This window comes from Schistocerca nitens, chromosome 11 (genome assembly GCF_023898315.1).
Source record: "Schistocerca nitens isolate TAMUIC-IGC-003100 chromosome 11, iqSchNite1.1, whole genome shotgun sequence".
NCBI lineage: Eukaryota > Metazoa > Arthropoda > Insecta > Orthoptera > Acrididae > Schistocerca > Schistocerca nitens.
Window position 1 is genome coordinate 39,016,646 of NC_064624.1, and position 20,711 is coordinate 39,037,356.

The 20,711-nt window shown below is 39.7% G+C and overlaps 1 protein-coding gene across 2 annotated transcripts in view; it reads left to right on the forward strand.

Moving 5' to 3' along the window:
* Nucleotides 1–20,711, forward strand: part of LOC126213180 (uncharacterized) — a 145,001-nt gene that overhangs the window by 26,971 nt on the left and 97,319 nt on the right. Inside the window, exons 2-3 of one of the 2 annotated variants that reach the window (XM_049940807.1) lie at nucleotides 4,485–4,562; nucleotides 7,799–7,863. The gene's annotated coding sequence lies outside the window, so the exon portion shown is untranslated. The remainder of the gene's footprint in view (nucleotides 1–4,484; nucleotides 4,563–7,798; nucleotides 7,864–20,711) is intronic. The other variant, XM_049940808.1, reaches the window with a different exon arrangement.

The following is a 20,711-nucleotide window of genomic DNA, read 5'->3' on the forward strand; positions in this document are numbered from 1 at the left end:
CACATTAAATATGTAACTCAAGACAATTTTGCACAGGTATGGTTGATGTGTGTTTCCCACATTAACTTAAAGTCTACATGAATTCCTAGAATTTTAACTGCTTTCACCTATACCTCTTTTGACAATCCCAGTATAATCTGTTGGTTTTTATAAGGATTGCAAAGTGGTGTATTTGGTGAGAACCAATTTAGTGCTACTTCCATGCCATCTTGCATCATATCTTGCAGAACTGATACGTTCTCATGCTGAGCAAGCAAAGTTGTGGCATCAGCATAACTAAATAACAAAAGTGGGGATACAATGAGGTAAATCATTGACTGCAGTTATAAAAAAGAAGGGCCTAAAGACAGAACCTTGTGGGACTCCTGTCTTAACTTTTAGCAATTGTGAGTCTCTATTTCTGACACAGGCAAACTGCTTCCAATTTTTAGGTATTATTCAATAACTGCCAATGCAGAATCTTGTATGCCATAGAATTTGAGTTTAGCAATTAAGATATCATGAGAAATCCAGTCTTATGCCTTACTTAAATCACATAAAAGAAGTGAGGCTTTATTTTTATTCTCAAAGGTTGTTATTCATTTACAATTGAAATAACAGCAGTGGTGGTATTTTTTCCCTTGCGGAAGCCAAATTGACTATTAGAGAGTAAGTTATGCGACTCAAAGTAGTGGTTCAGTTGGTTATAAATAAGAGATTCAAGTATTTTCAAGAAAATGGGAACTATTGAGATCATGTTTGTCCCCTTTTTTATACACTGGGATAACTTTTGATATTTTTAGAGTTGTAGGATAGACTCCAAACTTTCGACACCTATTAAACAGGAAGGCCAATGATTCACTAATTATATGCACTGTTTTTTTAATTATGTAATTGGACAACCAAGAGCAGTCCATGCTCTTGGAGTTTGAGAACTTTGCCACTACCTTTGTAATCTCAGTGGGTGCGATTGTCCTCCATGTAAATGTATTGTTTGCAGGTTGTTGTTGCTTAAGTAGATTACTTGCATTGGAGGTTGTTGTTTCAATTTTTTTCCTAATATAACTTACAGAGTCCATGAAAAAATGATTAACTTTATCCGGGTCAAGAGCTATGAGATGTTCATCATTGCTGCAATGCTCTTGTGCAACAGCATTCCATGCAGTTTTGCACTTATTAGGAGTCCCTTCAATGTATCTTTCGTATGCTGTTCTTTTTGCCATTCTAAGCTTAGTTCTGTAGGTTCTCTTACATTCAAGATATGCTTTGTACAGATCATCTTTCTGCTCCGTTTCATCTTCATGAGAATTTTTATACATGTGGTACAACGATAACATATTTTCCCTCATATTGGTAAGTTTATCTGTGTACCACGTAATGTTTTTCTTTATAGGTTGGCTTTTAAGATTGATTTTTATAAGAGGAGAACAAGAATACCACAAATCTAAATAATTTTTAATGAAGCTCTTAACAGCAGTTTCAGTTTTATTTATTCCCACATGACAGTTATATATACAGTCCCACTTAATATCTCCGAGTTTCTGAATGAACTGGTTTACTACTTCTTCCTTCTGCCCTCTAACCCACATTACCTTTTCCTTAGCATTGGCACCTGTGTTTGGGGAATACACTCAAATTCAGTGCCTTTGTGTGGATGCTTCATACCGTAGATTCGACAGTTGTGCCTGTTCGCTTTCACAGTACTGTGAACTTGGTTGCTAAAAATGAAGTGTTCAACAATGCCATACCCACCCCATTCACTTGTTACAACTGTGAATAAATCTGAGAACGCTTGTCTTTGTCGTTGCCATTGAGCTTCTGCACTAGCTCCAATTTTAATGGTTTCATAGACAGCTTCTGTAGCAGGACTTTCCACACTGTCATTGGAGTCCTTTCCAGTTCACAGGATGCACGATGCGCCGCTTTCCTAGGACTCCTTATGAATATCTTTCGTAAGTGCTCCACATTCACTGCACTCACACTAGGATGTCCGCTTCTCTTCGTCAGGCACAAGCTACCTGTCATAACGAATTTGTTGTGGCAGTGGTACATGGCCTTTCTTGTTGTTGGCTTCTTACTGCACTTGGTTCTAAACATAGGGGAAAAAAAAACTTTCAGTGTTTCTCTTCAAAATGACATATGTGTGATATCTGTACAGTGTTTGGTTTCTGTGCAATAAATAATTGAAACTGTTCCTAGACTTTATGTACACCCTGTATTTTGAAATCTCCTGTGTTGGCAAACATATAAGTGTTATATCAGATATTGATAGAAACTGCTTACCAAGCATCAAGGAAGACATTAAAACAGACGAGGAAAACCTAGTCATGGAAAACATAATTTTTTTTGGAAACTGGAGTTATATTAATCTGCCAAAAGAGAAGAAAGTAACAATATTATGAAAAGGAAAGTTACCACTCACTATAAAGCAGAGATGCTAAGTCATTGATAGGCACAACTAAAAGCCTGTCACAAACAAGAAGGTTTGGCCAGTAAGGCCTTACTGGCCGGAAGCTTCTTATTTGTGACAGTCGTTCTGTTGTGCCTATCTGTGACTAAGCATCTCTACCATACGGTGAGTGGTGACTTTTAATTCCATAATATTGTTATATTCCATCCTGGATTTTCCTTATTTGAAAAGAGAAGACAGTTTGGATGAAACAATGCATACTGAGATTAAATAGAAAAAGTTCTCAAGAGTTCCTGGAGCGAGGAGGAGGTGAACAACTCAGTAAGAGCACTTGTTTTTCCTTTCATTCTTTCCATTTAATTTCAGTTACTATTCCTGCTTCTGTACTTTCTTCATTGGAAAGAACCTGAAAAATGGCGCTGTTATACTTCACTGTGTATGCCTGTATCTACAGCTGCTTGGTAAATAAAAATTATATCTAATGCTATTTGACTGCAATTCTGTATGGGGTGTAATTTTTGCTAGCAGAAAAATATATAATTCCAGTGATACACTATGGCCGACCACTGCTTATATTTAGGAGGTGAAATTGCCAGTGCTGCTGATTGTCACACACAAAATGAGGGGGAATGAGGAAGGGAGATATCTCATAACTTTGTTTGTTCCCCAAGGAGGAAAGATTGATAGCTTGGGGATGATTGGAAGAGGTCCCTCAGACATCAGGAAACTAATGAATTCGAATATTTTTTTTTTCACCCCATACACTTACAAGTGTCCATCAGCAGTACTTGAAATTGCACCTTCTAAAGGTAAGTACTGCCCACCCCATCTGTCTCTTTGTAATTTTATACACAGTGCAGTCACATTAATGTGAGCACTGCCTATGTTTTATATCAACATGCAGTAACCGCTCACAGCCGGCAGATGCCAGCATTAGCATTGGAGTATATATAAAGTGGGTCGAGGGGTGATGCAGAAAAGAGTGCAGGTGTTGTCGTAATGCTGAAACAGAGCTATTTATCGGACATCATTGGTTTTTGGGCCAAGTGTAGAAGCATTTCCAAAAAGGCTAAGATTGTAAACTGTTTACATATGCCACCGTGGTGAAAGTATACTGTGCATGGCGAATTAGTGCCATCCAAAACCGGCATGCAGGCAACTGCGGTGCAAAGATATGTGTGGGTGAATGAATATGCAACTGTTGAGCAACTGACCGGCCAGTTGAACCAAGGGGCTACCAACCGTGTCTCCTCAATGACCGTTCAACAAATGTTGATGCATATGGGCCTCTGCAGCAATGGTTTGGTTCATGCACGTATTCTGGCTGCTGTCCATCATCGAGAAAGGCAGGAATTTGCATGCCACTGAGTGGCAAAAGATGGCCTTTTCAAATGAATCGTGTTTTATGCTCCATCAGACAGACGGCTTTTGGCATGTATGGCACTGGAACAATTGTTGAAGGGTTCAGGCCGGTGGAGGGGGTTTATGGTGTTGCGAATATTTTTGTGGTCTCCCCTGGGTGATTTCATCATTCTGGAAAGCACAGTGGTTCAACACAAGTAAGCATCAATCCTTGGGGACCACATCCACTCATTCGTGCAATTTATTTTACCTTGGCAAGATAGCGTCTACCAGCAGAACAATGGAGTGTGTCACACACTTCGTAGTGTAAGTGTGTGGTACCACGAGCACCAGAGGGAGTTCACTGTGCTCATGCTCCCCTGCCTCCCCCTACCCCCTCCCTGCCCCCTCCACTACCTTAAGGCTGAATTCAAAACCCGGTTGAGAATATGCGGTGACTACTTTGATACTGTTTTTGCCACGAATCTTTGGCCCTCGGCTGTGAAACATAGCACACTTGGCCATGATAGTGGATCTGGAGTGGGTCCACATCCCTGTTGGTACCTTCTGGAACCTCACTGACACTCTCCATGCATGTCCTCACTGTGAAAGATGGCTATTTGGGCTTTTGACAGGTGGTTACAAGTAGTTTTGGACCAAGCAGCTTCCTCAAGTTAATTTTACTATAGATAGAATACTTGGGCAAATTCCTGTGGTTTCGTTCACAAAAATTTTCTTTCTTGTTTTGTTCTAGTAGCAGATTGAAGGATTTGTTGAGAAGTACAAGAAAATGAAAGACAGGGCAGCTCTTTTGAAAGGCAGTTTACATAAGGTGGCATAAACCATCTTTATAAACACAAGAACATGATAATGAAAACCTATCACCATTATGCATTACAGTGTGCTATTATACTCCGAAATATACAAGGTACATCCAAAAAGTTCGATGAATGGTCTCAGAAAATAAAGAAAATGAGAGTTACAAACTAATCACCAATAGCTACAACACATTTGTGACACTAATTGTAAAGCTATTGAAAACTGTTCATAAACACTTCTTGTGAAATAGTTTTAAGTAACGTGGTCATCCGTTGTTGGATTTATCGCATCATTACAGGAGGTGAGACCGGGTGCTACCAGTACGATCCGGAGACTGAGCGACAGACATTTCCCTCACCTCCCTCAGATAGAAATTCATGATAGATCAAGACTTTGCTTTTGAAAAAAGCAATCGACATCCTTTAATCTTGGATTTTGACAGAAGACTCTTTTTGGGAGGTGGGGAAGACAACAAACATTGTGCCACGGACTGTCACTCGGTCTCAGGATCTTATTGATAGCACCAGGCCTCATCACCTGCTATGCCACAGATATGCAACGGTGTGTGACTACAGTGCTTTGAGTGATTGCACAAGAAAATTTGTTGACAGTTTCCAACAGCTTTACAACTGATGTCAGAAGTGTGTTGTAGCTAACAGTGGTTACTTTGAAGGCCAAGACTTATTTGGGCCGCTCTTCTTGTTTGTCTTTTCTGTACAGATCTGTTTGTTTTCGTATAACTGCTGCAATCTACATCCGTTTGGCTCTGCGTGCTGTTGTCAAAAATTGTTCTCCCTTTATAATGTTACCCCTGCCCCCTCCCCTTCAACTTCCCTTCATTGTTGTTGTTGTGGTCTTCAGTCCTGAGACTGGTTTGATGCAGCTCTCCATGCTACTCTATCCTGTGCAAGCTTCTTCATCTCCCAGTACCTACTGCAACCTACATCCTTCTGAATCTGCTTAGTGTATTGATCTCTTGGTCTCCCTCTACGATTTTTACCCTCCACGCTGCCCTCCAATGCTAAAGTTGTGATCCCTTGATGCCTCAAAACATGTCCTACCAACCGATCCCTTCTTTTAGTCAAGTTGTGCCACAAACTTCTCTTCTCCCCAATCCTATTCAATACCTCCTCATTAGTTATGTGATCTACCCACCTTATCTTCAGCATTCTTCTGTAGCACCACATTTCGAAAGCTTCTATTCTCTTCTTGTCCAAACTAGTTATCGTCCATGTCTCACTTCCATACATGGCTACACTCCATACAAATACTTTCAGAAACGACTTCCTGACACCTAAATCTATACTCGATGTTAACAAATTTCTCTTCTTGAGAAACGCTTTCCTTGCCATTGCCAGTCTACATTTCCCTTCATTACAAAATTGAAATGTTTTTCTGGTGACCTCCTCCTTAGTGTTCACCAACTGGGAAATCCAAAAGGGAAAGCATTTCTCCTCCAGAATATTATCCCCAAGGGGATGCCGTTATCAAGCTGTATAGTATAGGTGGATAATAGTGTTGTGTTGTGTTGATTGTAGCAAAATTGGGAGTTGCACATGCTCCTAATTTAGAAAATTAAAAGTATGTGCTCTGAAACACTTGCCATCAGAATAATTCCTAATATGAATGAAATATTTTCATTTACTTGTGGATTTGTGAATGTTTTCTAAGGCAGTTAATGGGCAATGAAAAATGTCTACACCCAAAATTAGATTATTAAAGAGTTACATGTGTCTCGTCACCCGAGAAATCTCCTGTCTTAGCCTTTTTAAGAAAGTGGGGACATTGACCACAACCAAACATTCTCTCTCTTCAATCATAACTTTCTCACAATCAAATGTACCACAACCATAATATAAGAAGAAAATGTGACCCACATTATGATCTGATGAATTTTTCTGTAGTACAGAAATGTGTGAAATAGAACTAGCACTGAAATCTTTTAACTTGCTTGGAAGTAATAAAGATTCCTAAGAGATAATAACACGTTATTTGAAAGTAAGAAGAAGAAAATTTTGTGTAATTATCGTGTTACTGTCTTACTTAATTTTTAAGGCAGAAAAATTTGGAATGTAGTCTGATTTGTTCAAGTTATGTCTTTCTGGTTTCGTTTGCACATGATTATTAATGCATTCTATGTTATATAATTCATAAAAAAGTTTTTTAAATTTGAGAAATCCAATGCAATGTTTATGTAATCAGGGAACAGTGTTATATGATTTGTAATAAAGTCTAATTTTATTTTTATTTTTGGTTGACGTTTATGTAATACTAAATTAAATTTTTTGAGAGAGTCCACCTCCGGATACACAAAAGAGATATGCGCGCGCACACACACACACACACACACACACACACACACACACACACACACACACACACACACACACACACACACCACAAAAGCAACTATCATCTCCGCATGCTAAGACTGATATGTTTATTTCTGGATCTTCAAACTAATCTCACCACTTCTCTTCACCATCATTGTATTTTCCTGCTCCTGCCTGCACCACACATATATTCTCACATATTCAGTGGCATAAGTTGCAAGATCCCTTGCCTTTTGATATGCTGAACTGTAAAGTGTCACACAGCATAACAGGAAAGGAGAGACAGTGCTGTCAACGTACTATATGTTTACGAGTATATGTCTACACCATAAAACAAGGAAGGAAAAGAGCAATTCACAAGAATCACAGCCAGTAAAAACATTGCTCCTGATGTGCACATTTTTGTATGACATGATGTGGAGTTGTAAGCATATTTGTTTCTCAGTATTAAGATGATTTTATGTCTATATGAGAAATAAGTTGTGTATTAAGGTAGTCTTTCTAGCTGCACTAAGATCCATATAATTTTTCCTATTGTTTCCAACTGTCAAACATTTAAGTAAAACAAAAACCACTAACCATTTGGTCTAGTAATAACAGCATTTCTGTGTTGATGGGCTGGACTAGTGTGATCCTGTTTTACACCCTTTATTACAAAGTACTAGATGCCACTGAGGCCAACCATTCTCATACCGGCTGTGTGACAGTGTTCACCCATCGGCCCTGCCAGGTGCCAGGAAAGTGACTACTGTTTGGTGGGTGTAACACTGATCGTTTTCTTGAGAGGTGAAGATTTCATTCTTTTTGTCACCTCTACTAGTTTCAAAACTGTAGTAGACATAACAATTAAAATATTATTTTAAATGTAAGATGAATATAAGCTAGCTGTCACATCATTCCTGCTTTCTATTTATAGTCCCCGTACATTAATACCAACAACTAAAAATGTTGACAGTGAATAGTGAACCTTTACTGCTGCAGGTAAGTGATAAAAAAATTAAAGTTTTTATCAAAATAATTAATGATAATTATATGATAGAATGTTCAGATGTAATACAAACACGTATCATGATCTGAAGCAACAACTCAGAGCACAGTTTGTGAACAGTTAACAATGTAGATCAACAAAAGGAAAAGTCAGTTGTTCATGTCCTGTCCTTATCATTCTTATGTTACATTTCCACATATTGCTCACTGTGTGTATGCTACTACAAAGAAAAATGCATTTATGACCTTAATGTGCTGAATTGAAAGCAAATACTACAAAGATATTATTGTGATCATGTATTATTTAGAATCTTGAAAAAATCTGATTAGAAAGAAAAGAAACAGAACTGTGTAGCACAAAAAGAATTACTTGAAGCCATCTACTCACAAATGGCTAAAGACTTTCATTTCCTATTTTTTGATAATGACACAGAAACTAAATTTTGTTTGTGACACAGTTTCCAGTTGCTGTGACAACCATCTGGGGACATTGCTTAGCTGCAACTTTGTATTCTGCATTTGCTCTCTCATTGACAGAAGATCGCACTATTAGTGAACACCAGTTCTGTGGAAAGTTGTCCTGTAATGAATGCAAAATAAATACTATAATTGATTTTGAGTATCTATTCCTTGAAGTCAAATTGATGACCACTCTCACATCTTTGATAAATGTTTATTACCGGTAAAAATAACCCACAATCCGAAACAGTAATGTGACAGTGTTGATGTAAACACAGAGCATTTCATCAGATGAAAGTGACGTATTAACATAACCACAGTATTCCTGGTGCTTACAGTTTGATACATCCAGTTTCCAGGAATGTCACCCATGTACACTGTCTTTCATAATGTTGACACAATTACACAACCCATATGCTGCCTACTGAATGTTTCCAAAAAGTTAAAGGTAATGCATGTCACTGCAAAGACTGTAGAAAAAGAAAAGAAAGATGTTAATGAAGATGTTAGGTGTACTGACTTTTGATAATATGAATGCAGATAGGTTAATCATGTGAGAGATTGCCACTGACTGACTACTTTGGGTAGGATTGGTCTTATAAAGGGTGGTGTAAAGATTTTTGCTGCTTTCGGAATCTTGTAATATTTGAAAATGACTAGGTTAAGTTTTACTACCTTGGATGGGCTGTATACTCAGACCAAAATTGGGTTTATGAAATATGTTGTGGATTATTACATTAGAAAAATTCATGCAACCACTTTATTCATCCATGTTAGGAATACCCCAGCTAAAAGTTTGGCAGTCATATTTAAATGTATAATGCCTTATGTTAATTTTATTAAGTTTTTAATTAATTACTTTACATATTAATAAAGGATGCCATTCAGTCCACAAAAATAATGTCCATGATAATACACAGGTGAACTTCAGAAGTAAACAGATATTATGACACAAAAGATAATAGTGTGCCTGGTTCAGTTGATAACTTTTAATTAGTACAGTACCATGCACCACATCATCATCAGCAAACAACCACAGATTGCTGCCCATCCTGTCCTCTAAATCATTTATCTGTATATAGAGAACAACAGTGATCTTATCACACATACCTGGAGCACTCCTGATGATACCGTTGTCCCTGATACTGGGTTCTATTACTTAAGAAGTCTTCGAGCAATTCACATATCTGTGAACTTATTCCATATGCTTGTACCTTCATTCAGAGCCTGCAGTGGGGCACCATGTCAAATGTGTTCCAGAAATCTATGGACTCTGCCTGTTGCCCTTCATATGTAGTTCACAGTATATCATGTGAGAAAAGGTTGATCTGAGTTTCACACGAGCAATGCTCTCTCAAGCTGATTTGTGAGCATAATCATCTCAGTCTCAAGAAAATTTATTATATTCAGACTGGGAATATGTTCAAGGATTCTGCAACAAACTGAAGTTACTGATATTCGTCTGTAATTTTGCAGGCATGTTCCTTTACCCTTCTGCCACTTGGGACTTTGTGTTGGACAAGAGATTCGCAATAAATGCAAGCTAAATAAGGGATAATGCTGTGGAGTATTCTTTGTAAAATCAAGTTGGGAGTTCATCCGGACCTAGTGCCTTATTTGCTTTTAAATCTTTCAGTTGTTTCTCTGTGCCAGGAGCCTGTCCGATGGTCATATGACTGTATATTTGTATGATTTTGCTGCGTGAATGATTTCTTGGATATGAAATTTAAAACTTTGGCTTTCGTTTTGCTGTCTTCAACTGCCACACCTGACTGTTCAACAAGGGACTGAGCAGAAGCGTAAGACGCACTTAGGGATTTTACATAGTGCCAGAATTTTCTCAGGTTCTCTGCAAGATCTTTTGCTAAGGTATCACGGTGGTAGTTGTATGCTTTGCGCATAGATCTTTTCGCAAACATACGAATCTCTATTAACCTTTTGTTATTGTCATTTTTGTGGTCTCTTTCGAACTGAGGGTGTAATAACCTCTGCTTCCACAGCATCTTCCAAATTTCATTATTAAACCATGGAGAGGCTTTTCCATCCTTTATCCACTTACAAGGTGCATAACTCTCCAGACCGTGATTTACAATCTATTTAAACTTTACCTGTAACTCCTCTACTTGCATCTTACTGGAACTAAGTGACGTTAATTCACTGGCTAAGTGAGATGCTAACAACTGCTTATCTACCCTTATCTACAAGAGCTAGTAGCCTTCTTACTTGATGTAATATCTTTCACAACCATGGTTAATTGCTAGTTATGATTGCTAATCCCCTTTTCTATACTGATATTGTCAGTAAGATCTGGCATGTTTGTAGCTACAAGATCTAAGATTTTTCCATTGCGTATGGGCTGCCAAGCTAACTGCTCAAAAGAGTTTTCAGAAAATGTTTTCAAAATTATTTTGGCCATCTGTCTGTCAGTATCCTCTGCAATGAATCCATAGATATACCAGTCTATACTCAATAGGTGAAAGTCACCTCCAACTAGTATTGCATGGTCTAGGAATTTATGCGCAACTGACTGTGGTCTTTCTTTGAAGATTTAAGAACTGTCACAGTGGAATCGGGTCGCCACTAAAAACATCCGTCTGATATACGGGACCAGATAACTTCACTGTCGCATTCCACTTCAACCTCAATAGAGGTAATATTTTTGTCAGCTTCAGTGAACACTCCCCCTGCCTTGGAGTCTAATCTGTATTTATGACATATGTTCCCTGACTTTCTAAATCTCTCAGATCTTTCCACTTTAGGTTGCAGTGAGCTGTTGGTCTCAAGAATACTTTGAGCATGAGAGCTTTCCTGTAGGGCAGGAAATTCAAGAAATTTTGTTATGAATTCTTTGACGGTTTACTGATAAAATTTTGAGAGTTGAAGTTTCTTTAGACCTAAAGTGGTCTGACATCCTTTGCTCCGTATTGACTGGGGAGTGTTCTTCAGAGTACTTCAAACTACTGTCTAGTCTAAAAAACCCTCATGTGCACTTAATAAGCACTCTGCTACCTGAGTAGCTGCTTCCTTCATGTAGACCACCCCCTGACCTGACAAAGGGAGTCTTACAAATCCCCACCAGATAATGCAAGTCTAGAAATCTGCAGTCAAGACAGTCACAGAATCAACGAAGCCTTTGGTTGAGACCCTCCACTCAGCTCCAAACCAAAGGACCCAATCACCCCTGGGAACAATGCTGCAAAGTGCGAGCCCTGCCTGCACCCCACACCAAGGCTAGCAGTCTTCACCACCACCACTTCCTCCTCCTACTCCTCCTCCTCCTCCTCCTCCCCCCCTCCCCCCTCCCCTGCCACCTATATGAACTGAGGATGGTGACAGAAATCATTGGTGCCGATGTGAGCCACAACTTGCAGACTACTGCACCCTGCATGCTCGATAGCTGCAGGCAGAGCTGCCACCTCATCTTGGATGAGGCTCACCGAGACACTACCGAATGCACATTGTCTTTTCTTTCCAGCCCTGAACAGTGTCTGTCTAAGGGGCTCCACAACACACCTAATTTTGGAGTTCCCAATAACTAGTAAACCCCTCCTCCTGTGGGCCTGCCCATATCCTACTGAAACAGCAGCCACATATTTACTTAAAGGGCGAATGGGTGAGGCCAAGCGACCGGTCTCCTCATTGGCTCTCCGCCTTGATTGATGCAAATGCATTACCTCCCTATACTCACCCTGCAGTGAGGGTGAATCCACCGCATCATGTATACTAGGAGGTGCCAGGTTAGCAGAGCCCATGGGCAGAACAAGTGACACCTGAGGTGTCCCATACAACACGCCAGATTCTCCACTACCACTGTACCCTGAGGCAGCAGTCTGAAGGTGACCGATTGTAGCCAGAAGCACCTCAAGCTGTTCGCGGACCACAGCAAACTCCTAGTGCATCCACATACAGGATGCACACACCCTAATCATCCTAGTAAGACCAACTGAGAAGCAAACTATAAAAGCAGATAGAATCCCAGGTACACAACTTGTTACCCTCCTGATGTGTCACAAATGGGTATTGATGCATTAATTAGCTAGCTGTTCAGTGAGCAATTCTGCGCTACAGGATGAAGGATTTTTTTTCTTACAGAAATGTGAAATTAAACCTTTTAAATAGAGCAGCATATGCTAAATTTAGTAAATGTACTACAAGGAAAAGAAGGAAGTTCATGAAGACTTAACTTATTGCTCTGTACGATGACTGGTATGTTGTTGTATTAATAATAAATGAAAAAAGGAAATGACATGACAACTGGCTTTTATTGATCTTACATTGAAATTAAGATTTTAATTGTTAAAAATCAGATAGTGTTGAAACTAGCGAGGGCAAAAATAAGAATGAAACCTTCACTTTCAAGGAAATGTCAGTGTTCTACCACAGCAACAGTTGTGACCTTCATAGCACCCAACAGAGCTGGTGGGCAGAGACTGGTATGCAACCAGTCCAAAAATTATTGGCGTCAGTGGCCTCCAGTGCATTAAAATGCTCTGGGAAAAATAAAACTTCAAATCAGTTACTAAATCAGTTTGTGAATTCCACATTGTGTCACACATAAATACATCCATCCTGAGGAATATTTTTACTGCCATGATGCTTGTAGATGACTATTTTCATTCTTTGTTTTATGGTAGAAGAAAATGAACCTTTCTGTTAAGCCACTGATTTTAATTGAAATTAGTCTTATGTTAACTCCTAATTCAGGTCAGTTGGTATCTCACTTTTTGTTTGCTATAGGGTACAGTATGGACCTGTGTGAATTGGTAGTACATTGGCAGCACTGTGTCTTCTTACCTTTTAAGCTGTGTGACAGGCTTTACAGTGCATCATAGCGAAAAGGCAAGATACTGACCATGCCCAACCCATTTACAACTGCTGCCTGCTTCACTCATACCTACATACCAACATGCATCTCACACTGTCATTGTATTATTATTTATTTCTATTCCTGTCTTCATTTTCATCTCATCCAGTTTTCTTATTGGTCTTATTTACATCTTGATGTCTTACTACTGTGCTTCATGTAGCTTTATCCTTCCTTCGCTATACTTAATCTGGTTTTGTCTTTTTCCAGTTTTCAGAATATTCCCATATGTTTTAATGCTCTGTTACTATTTTTTTTCTGCACAATCGATTTTTGTTTCTTCCATCTGTGTAAATACAGAAAAGGTTCCCTACCCCTATACCGAACCCACTCCCACATAACTGTTTCTGTGTTGCTGCTTAGTTTGTGGAATTGCTCCCAAACAGCTTTCCACAGTGATTCTATGTTATAATTCTGTCATTCCACAGCCCTCACCAACTCAGCCCTACACAATATACACTCCTGGAAATGGAAAAAAGAACACATTGACACCGGTGTGTCAGACCCACCATACTTGCTCCGGACACTGCGAGAGGGCTGTACAAGCAATGATCACATGCACGGCACAGCGGACACACCAGGAACCGCGGTGTTGGCCGTCGAATGGCGCTAGCTGTGCAGCATTTGTGCACCGCCGCCGTCAGTGTCAGCCAGTTTGCCGTGGCATACGGAGCTCCATCGCAGTCTTTAACACTGGTAGCATGCCGCGACAGCGTGGACGTGAACCGTATGTGCAGTTGACGGACTTTGAGCGAGGGCGTATAGTGGGCATGCGGGAGGCCGGGTGGACGTACCGCCGAATTGCTCAACACGTGGGGCGTGAGGTCTCCACAGTACATTGATGTTGTCGCCAGTGGTCGGCGGAAGGTGCACGTGCCCGTCGACCTGGGACCGGACCGCAGCGACGCACGGATGCACGCCAAGACCGTAGGATCCTACGCAGTGCCGTAGGGGACTGCACCGCCACTTCCCAGCAAATTAGGGACACTGTTGCTCCTGGGGTATCGGCGAGGACCATTCACAACCGTCTCCATGAAGCTGGGCTACGGTCCCGCACACCGTTAGGCCGTCTTCCGCTCACGCCCCAACATCGTGCAGCCCGCCTCCAGTGGTGTCGCGACAGGCGTGAATGGAGGGACGAATGGAGACGTGTCGTCTTCAGCGATGAGAGTCGCTTCTGCCTTGGTGCCAATGATGGTCGTATGCGTGTTTGGCGCCGTGCAGGTGAGCGCCACAATCAGGACTGCATACGACCGAGGCACACAGGGCCAACACCCGGCATCATGGTGTGGGGAGCGATCTCCTACACTGGCCGTACACCACTGGTGATCGTCGAGGAGACACTGAATAGTGCACGGTACATCCAAACCATCATCGAACCCATCGTTCTACCATTCCTAGACCGGCAAGGGAACTTGCTGTTCCAACAGGACAATGCACGTCCGCATGTATCCCGTGCCACCCAACGTGCTCTAGAAGGTGTAAGTCAACTACCCTGGCCAGCAAGATCTCCGGATCTGTCCCCCATTGAGCATGTTTGGGACTGGATGAAGCGTCGTCTCACACGGTCTGCACGTCCAGCACGAACGCTGGTCCAACTGAGGCGCCAGGTGGAAATGGCATGGCAAGCCGTTCGACAGGACTACATCCAGCATCTCTACGATCGTCTCCATGGGAGAATAGCAGCCTGCATTGCTGCGAAAGGTGGATATACACTGTACTAGTGCCGACATTGTGCATGCTCTGTTGCCTGTGTCTCTGTGCCTGTGGTTCTGTCAGTGTGATCATGTGATGTATCTGACCCCAGGAAGGTGTCAATAAAGTTTCCCCTTCCTGGGACAATGAATTCACGGTGTTCTTATTTCAATTTCCAGGAGTGTATAACTGAGTCCTAAACATTTTGTCACTACCTCATCACTGCCTGTAAAATATTTCCACTCTGCTGTACCAATTACCACATCACATTGCCAAATTTGAAACCCACGTACTGCAGGAACAAGAGCAGCATGCACAGTGCCACCTTAAAACCTGTAAAGTCTATTCACTTTGTACACTTATATTGGACTACCACAATCCAGCACCACTACAAAAACTTCTGTCAAACCTCCTTTACATCAGTTAATAGATGCCTGACCCCCATCTTGCAGAACTACATATGCTACAATCTCACAAGCTTCCGCCCACCATCCTACTGAACCTAGCACCTAAACAGTCCTGTAACATAGTAGTGAACCTCTCCTCCAAAAGCCTCATTTCAAAGGGGCTTATCTTTTGCCACATTCACAAATTCAGTCATTCTGAGCTTGTTAAAGACCTACTCTCCTCCCTAAAGTGGAAACACTTTTTTGCTACCAACTCAAAACAAGTACTGAACCCAGCCTTACTTGGTATACTCTTCCATCTAACTGTGATCCTACAATACATCCTTCACCTCCACCTTCACTCCCCCCACCCCACTTCCTGGATCATCTTGTAACCTCAATTCTTGTCTCACCATCATTCCTCCGAACTCACATACGCAGAAAGAAGCACAGTGTGGTGCTTAAAAACTGATTTCCACCTTAAAATCACTTCTAACGGAATACATTTCTGAATAAATAAAGAATATTGTTTGTGACTGCAGCGCACTTTCTGCTCCACCTGTACAGTCCTTGTTAGGGTGTGCAGTACATGGACAGTTTGAAAATTGGCTCATTTCATTTAAAGTGTAACGGGAGTCTCTGCTGGACCATTTATGAATGTAATGAAATTTTATCAGAAGGTTCCACAATGTCTTGAATGGATATGTACTAATATTCAGCTCCATATCTCCTTTGGTTCATTTCTACAGCCTCTCGTGAATAGGGTTCCCGAGTTTGCACCACCTACACACGTGCCAAAGTGTGAACTTTGGATAACTTTTGTGAAAGGTACTTTCAGTTTACAAGCCCTTGCTTTTGTACACTTAAACAACTTTTCGTGATGAATTAGAAGATATTATCGTTAACATTTTCAAATGCAAACTGTAAGAGCCGTAAGACTACAAAAATGACAGAAAATTCATTGTGTGACTTTGAGAGCCCATCTTTAACCAGTCACAATTCACAATTTAATCAACAGATTTGGCCGACAACTGTGCTGTCTTCTTGTGCTTTTTGTTTGATAGCCTTGGGCCTTTTCTGACAAATTATATGCTCCTACCAATTTGGTGTAAATGTTTTGGGTGCCAAATTTGTGTAGTTTTTGGAGTCTGTATCTCAACTGTATGTTCTTTAATCTTTATAATCTTTCTGTATCTAAAAAGAGAAACCTTTCAACTTCAGAGGCACTGTAGTTTAATTTTTGACTCTTGCCTGCTTATGACTGAAAAAAAAATTGCTCACAGTTATTACTTTTCATACACATTTTTATGCTCACATGTGATGTTAATGAATAAACAGAAAGAAAAATCAGTGAAACCTTTTTTCTGTCCATAAAAATACAAGTGTAGTTATGTATGAATCAACTTCAAGCAATAAGCAGCAATAAAACAAATGAAAATTCAGAATGTTAGAACTCTAAACACAGCTGAAATAATTCTTTTTCACATCAGAATGAATAAATTGCTATTACTGTCTTGTTCATATTCTGAGTAAATATATTGGATTCCTGATGTTTTGGTGTTTTTATGACTTTTAGACATGTATTGTTTTGGAATTGGTCTTCTCAAAATTTTGTGAACTCAGGCCAAAATAGTGCTGCTGGTACCAGAGTTGTTGTAATTTAACCTTACCCAAAAAGATTGCATTTTTAAACCCATTTTAAAAAAATCAATAAAACCCAACTATATCTAATATGAAAATTCAATTAACATACAAAATGTTACATAGTTAGCCTTACACGAACTAAAGAGAGCCATCATATTTACTGAAGGCAAATATGTAGTGTCACAAGAATTTATTTTATTAATATTGTTTTTTAACTTTTCTTGCAATTTAAGAAATGCAACTAAAATAACATTTACACTCCCAGCAAAAAGAAACTAACTTGATGTAGAATTGTCATGAGAGTAAAGTAAAATTAACTACTTTTTGGAAGCATGCAGAAATTTGTAGATCTTCACTAATTTCTCAGTTCTTTTGTCTCCTAAATTTTTTATTAATTTTGCCCAAATGAACTGGCAGATGGACAAGATTCTTTCAGGTGCATTGGTGACAGTGCATGAAAAGAGGCACTAATAAAGTAGTTGTAAGAATGGGTTATTGTTTTGAATAGAGTAGTAATAGGAATTTATATTGAATTGTTTAATCATAAATCTGAAAAGAAAGCAATAAAATCCAATTTCAACTACTTTTCTTTCATTTTTTAAACCCATTTTTATTTTCTCCCTAATCCTGGCTGGTACACTCAGTTCATGTATGTGTAATACATCAAAATGGCCAACTGGTGTTGGCTGCAGCAGCTATCAGGGATGGTAACTATGAGGAATTAACCAAGAAAACTGTGTGCCATTTGGAATCAAAGAATGCATGCTGCAATATTGTGAACCATGTCCGGGATAACCTGACCTAGAATCTTATTCAGTACATGTTTCTAAAAGCATATGACCCAGAAGAAATTATACAGTACAAACAGGGGTTTATACTAATAAGAATGTTGTAGAGATGCATCAATCAACTGTAGAAGTGTTCATAGAGAAACTGGTTCTTTAAAAAAGAAATTAAATAAAAAAAAGTCATGGTCTGACAAGCTACCATTCTCTCTCTCTCTCTCTCTCTCTCTCTCTCTCTCTCTCTCTCTCTACCGCTACCCCTGCTGTCCCCCCCCCTCTCCCAAATTGACATCTGGGTATACCGCGTATGCTTTTCATTTTTGCTGGAATCTCTACAGAAGGCTGCTTCTGTGCACCCTACTAAATGAGAGAAATTTCTTCTTTTGTAAACGACAAACATTGTAATGCTTTTTACACACAAGAAAGACTTCAAATAATTCTGTCTGCTTGATAAGCACATTTTGACAACATTTGCAATGAACAGAGTTACAGATTAGAACACACCCTACTATCATGTTTCTTTTGTTCCACGACTTTTTTAAGCACTGTCAAGAATGTCTTCTTCCAAGGAGCCTGTCACAACTCTGAGGTGGGAATCTGCTGCACAGGGAAAACATCAAGTACAGCAAGTGGCCTAATGATCTTCATACCAATTAGTAATCTATTTGAGACCAGTAAATGCTACTCGAGCTACTGTTTGTACGAAATCTGAAGATACTTGCAATATCTGTGGGGTGTATAAGAATCCCAGAATGTGACAAGCAGTTGTTCGTCTAGCCTAGTGCTTCATTTTTGTGTAATATTCTTCTTTACAGTGTCGATATTGTAGAGGCCTCCTTTTCCGTTCAAGAGGGTCTTGATTATTATTGGTGCAATCTCTTCCTTGCATAGTTTGTTAATCTGTCCCCAATATTCTGAGTTCCACTTTTCTTGTCACCTGGTATTTTTAAATAACAGATAAATAAATAAGTGGTGTGGCTGTAATTAATACCAGTGTAAATAAAATACTTGTATATTCTTATTAACTAAATAAAACTGCACCTGGCCATGTGAGAGACATTGTGTCAGTAGTGTTTTATGATGCCCTCCAGATGAAATACTAGCACCACCTCCTAGGTTGAGAGTGTAAATAAATCTTAAATCTTCTCCATCTAAATTTAATTCTTCCGATAGTTCTGGCGAAAGGCGATTGCTTTCATAAAATTTCCATTTACTTAATTTATCTCTGGTTTTAATAAGTCCATCCCAGAGCTTACCTAGTTCCTCTTCTGTTTTTCCTAAATCAACTGTGAACCATAGTGTACTGACTGATAAATCTGTTGTTTCTTGTACCTTTTAAGTAATTAATTCACTTACTCATGCCTCCAAAGTTCTGAAAGTGGAGCCTGGTAAAGCTGTTATGTCCAAATTTTTACCCTGCTCTAACACATGTAACCACATATGCGTGTCTTAAGAATTGTTCATTTACTTTTGTAAACATTTGTTTAGTTAATTCTTTCATATATATTTTACATTCTGACCTACCTCCTTTAATTGTTCAAAACCAACATTTCTTACAAGATCACATAGTTCGTTTGTCTTAGTACTTAACTACTCTTGTAAAGTGGGTAAAATGTTAGCAAGTTAGTTATTTTTGTATTTATCTCCTTTTTTTTCCTCTTCGTGAGATTCCTGAATATGCTGTTGGAGGCTACCATTTGTGATTTCTACTTTTGCACTTAAATCCTCAGTCGATCTTCCACTATTTATTGCCTAAAATTTATTAATGTAAAAACGCTAATGAATTGTCTGTTGAGTCAGTATTCTAAGCCCAATAACACACAACTTTTTGGCCAGCCACTGACTTCAAATTTCTCACAACACATAGTACCACTTGAAGGCACGTTATTTTGATTCAAATACAGCTCACTTACGACTTTCAGTGGCACTAGGCACGGCAAACTGCCAGTGCGAAGTGGGACCGTCATGGTGGGAAGGCTACAATAGAAATTGCTGCAGCAGTGGCCAACTCTGGTGTTTGATATGCCGCCAATGTAACTGCAGTTAACTGGCGTGTGATGACAAGGAACTGAAGACTAGAAAACAGCCACCGGCTCGAATTCTCGATCTTCGGGATTGTAGACATGTATTTTATTCTGTGTTGTAATTATTGTTGAGTAACTTAATATTCTTGTATTAACAACTAAATTCCTTCTGTTCTTTCTGTATCACTGAGAAGTCTATAAAGTTTTCTCCTCAACAGCTCAATTCTTCATAAACTTTTCTTGAATAAAGTATTATTAATGATTGCTGCATTGAGTAACCTTCACAGTTGACCACATTCTGATGGACAGTGTCCTTTTTTACTGTAACTCATTATGACAAAAATACTAATTTCTTTCAAGTATCTTAACAAATTGTTGCAGATTCGCCATTCTGTGAGGCATTCACCACAAACGAAATTTCTCCTGGGTACCTACATGACAATTTTCTCTGATGAGGGCAGTACATTAGCTACTATTGTCAAAACACCTTTTGCTCATTACCTGCATAAACTGCCCCCCCCCCCCCTCCCCAACTCCCCCCATCTCACCACCCATCTCCAAATCAGTGTCCAGCTGTACCCTGTATGCCTTGTATTACTGACTGTGTCTCCTTTTCGCCATGCTGCTGAGTGCTGAAGACTCAACAACAGACTACCACTGTGCACACTACTACACGAGAGAATTTTCTTCTTCTGTAAACCACATATATTATTTTAGCTTTTTACACACAGGGAAGATATCAAGCTGTTCTGTTTGCTTGGCTAGTATATTTCAACATCATTTGCAACAAACCAAGTTACAGTCCATAGCATTTCTTGGTTCTGTGTATGTCTGATGCATTGTCACATGTGTCTTCATCCTGGGAGCCTGGCACATATCTGAAGCAGGAATCTGCTGCACAGAGAAAACATTAAGAACAGCAAGTGTGGCCAAACGGAAGCCACTTCCAGTGTTGCTCTGTCCAGTAGCAACATAGTCTACCTCA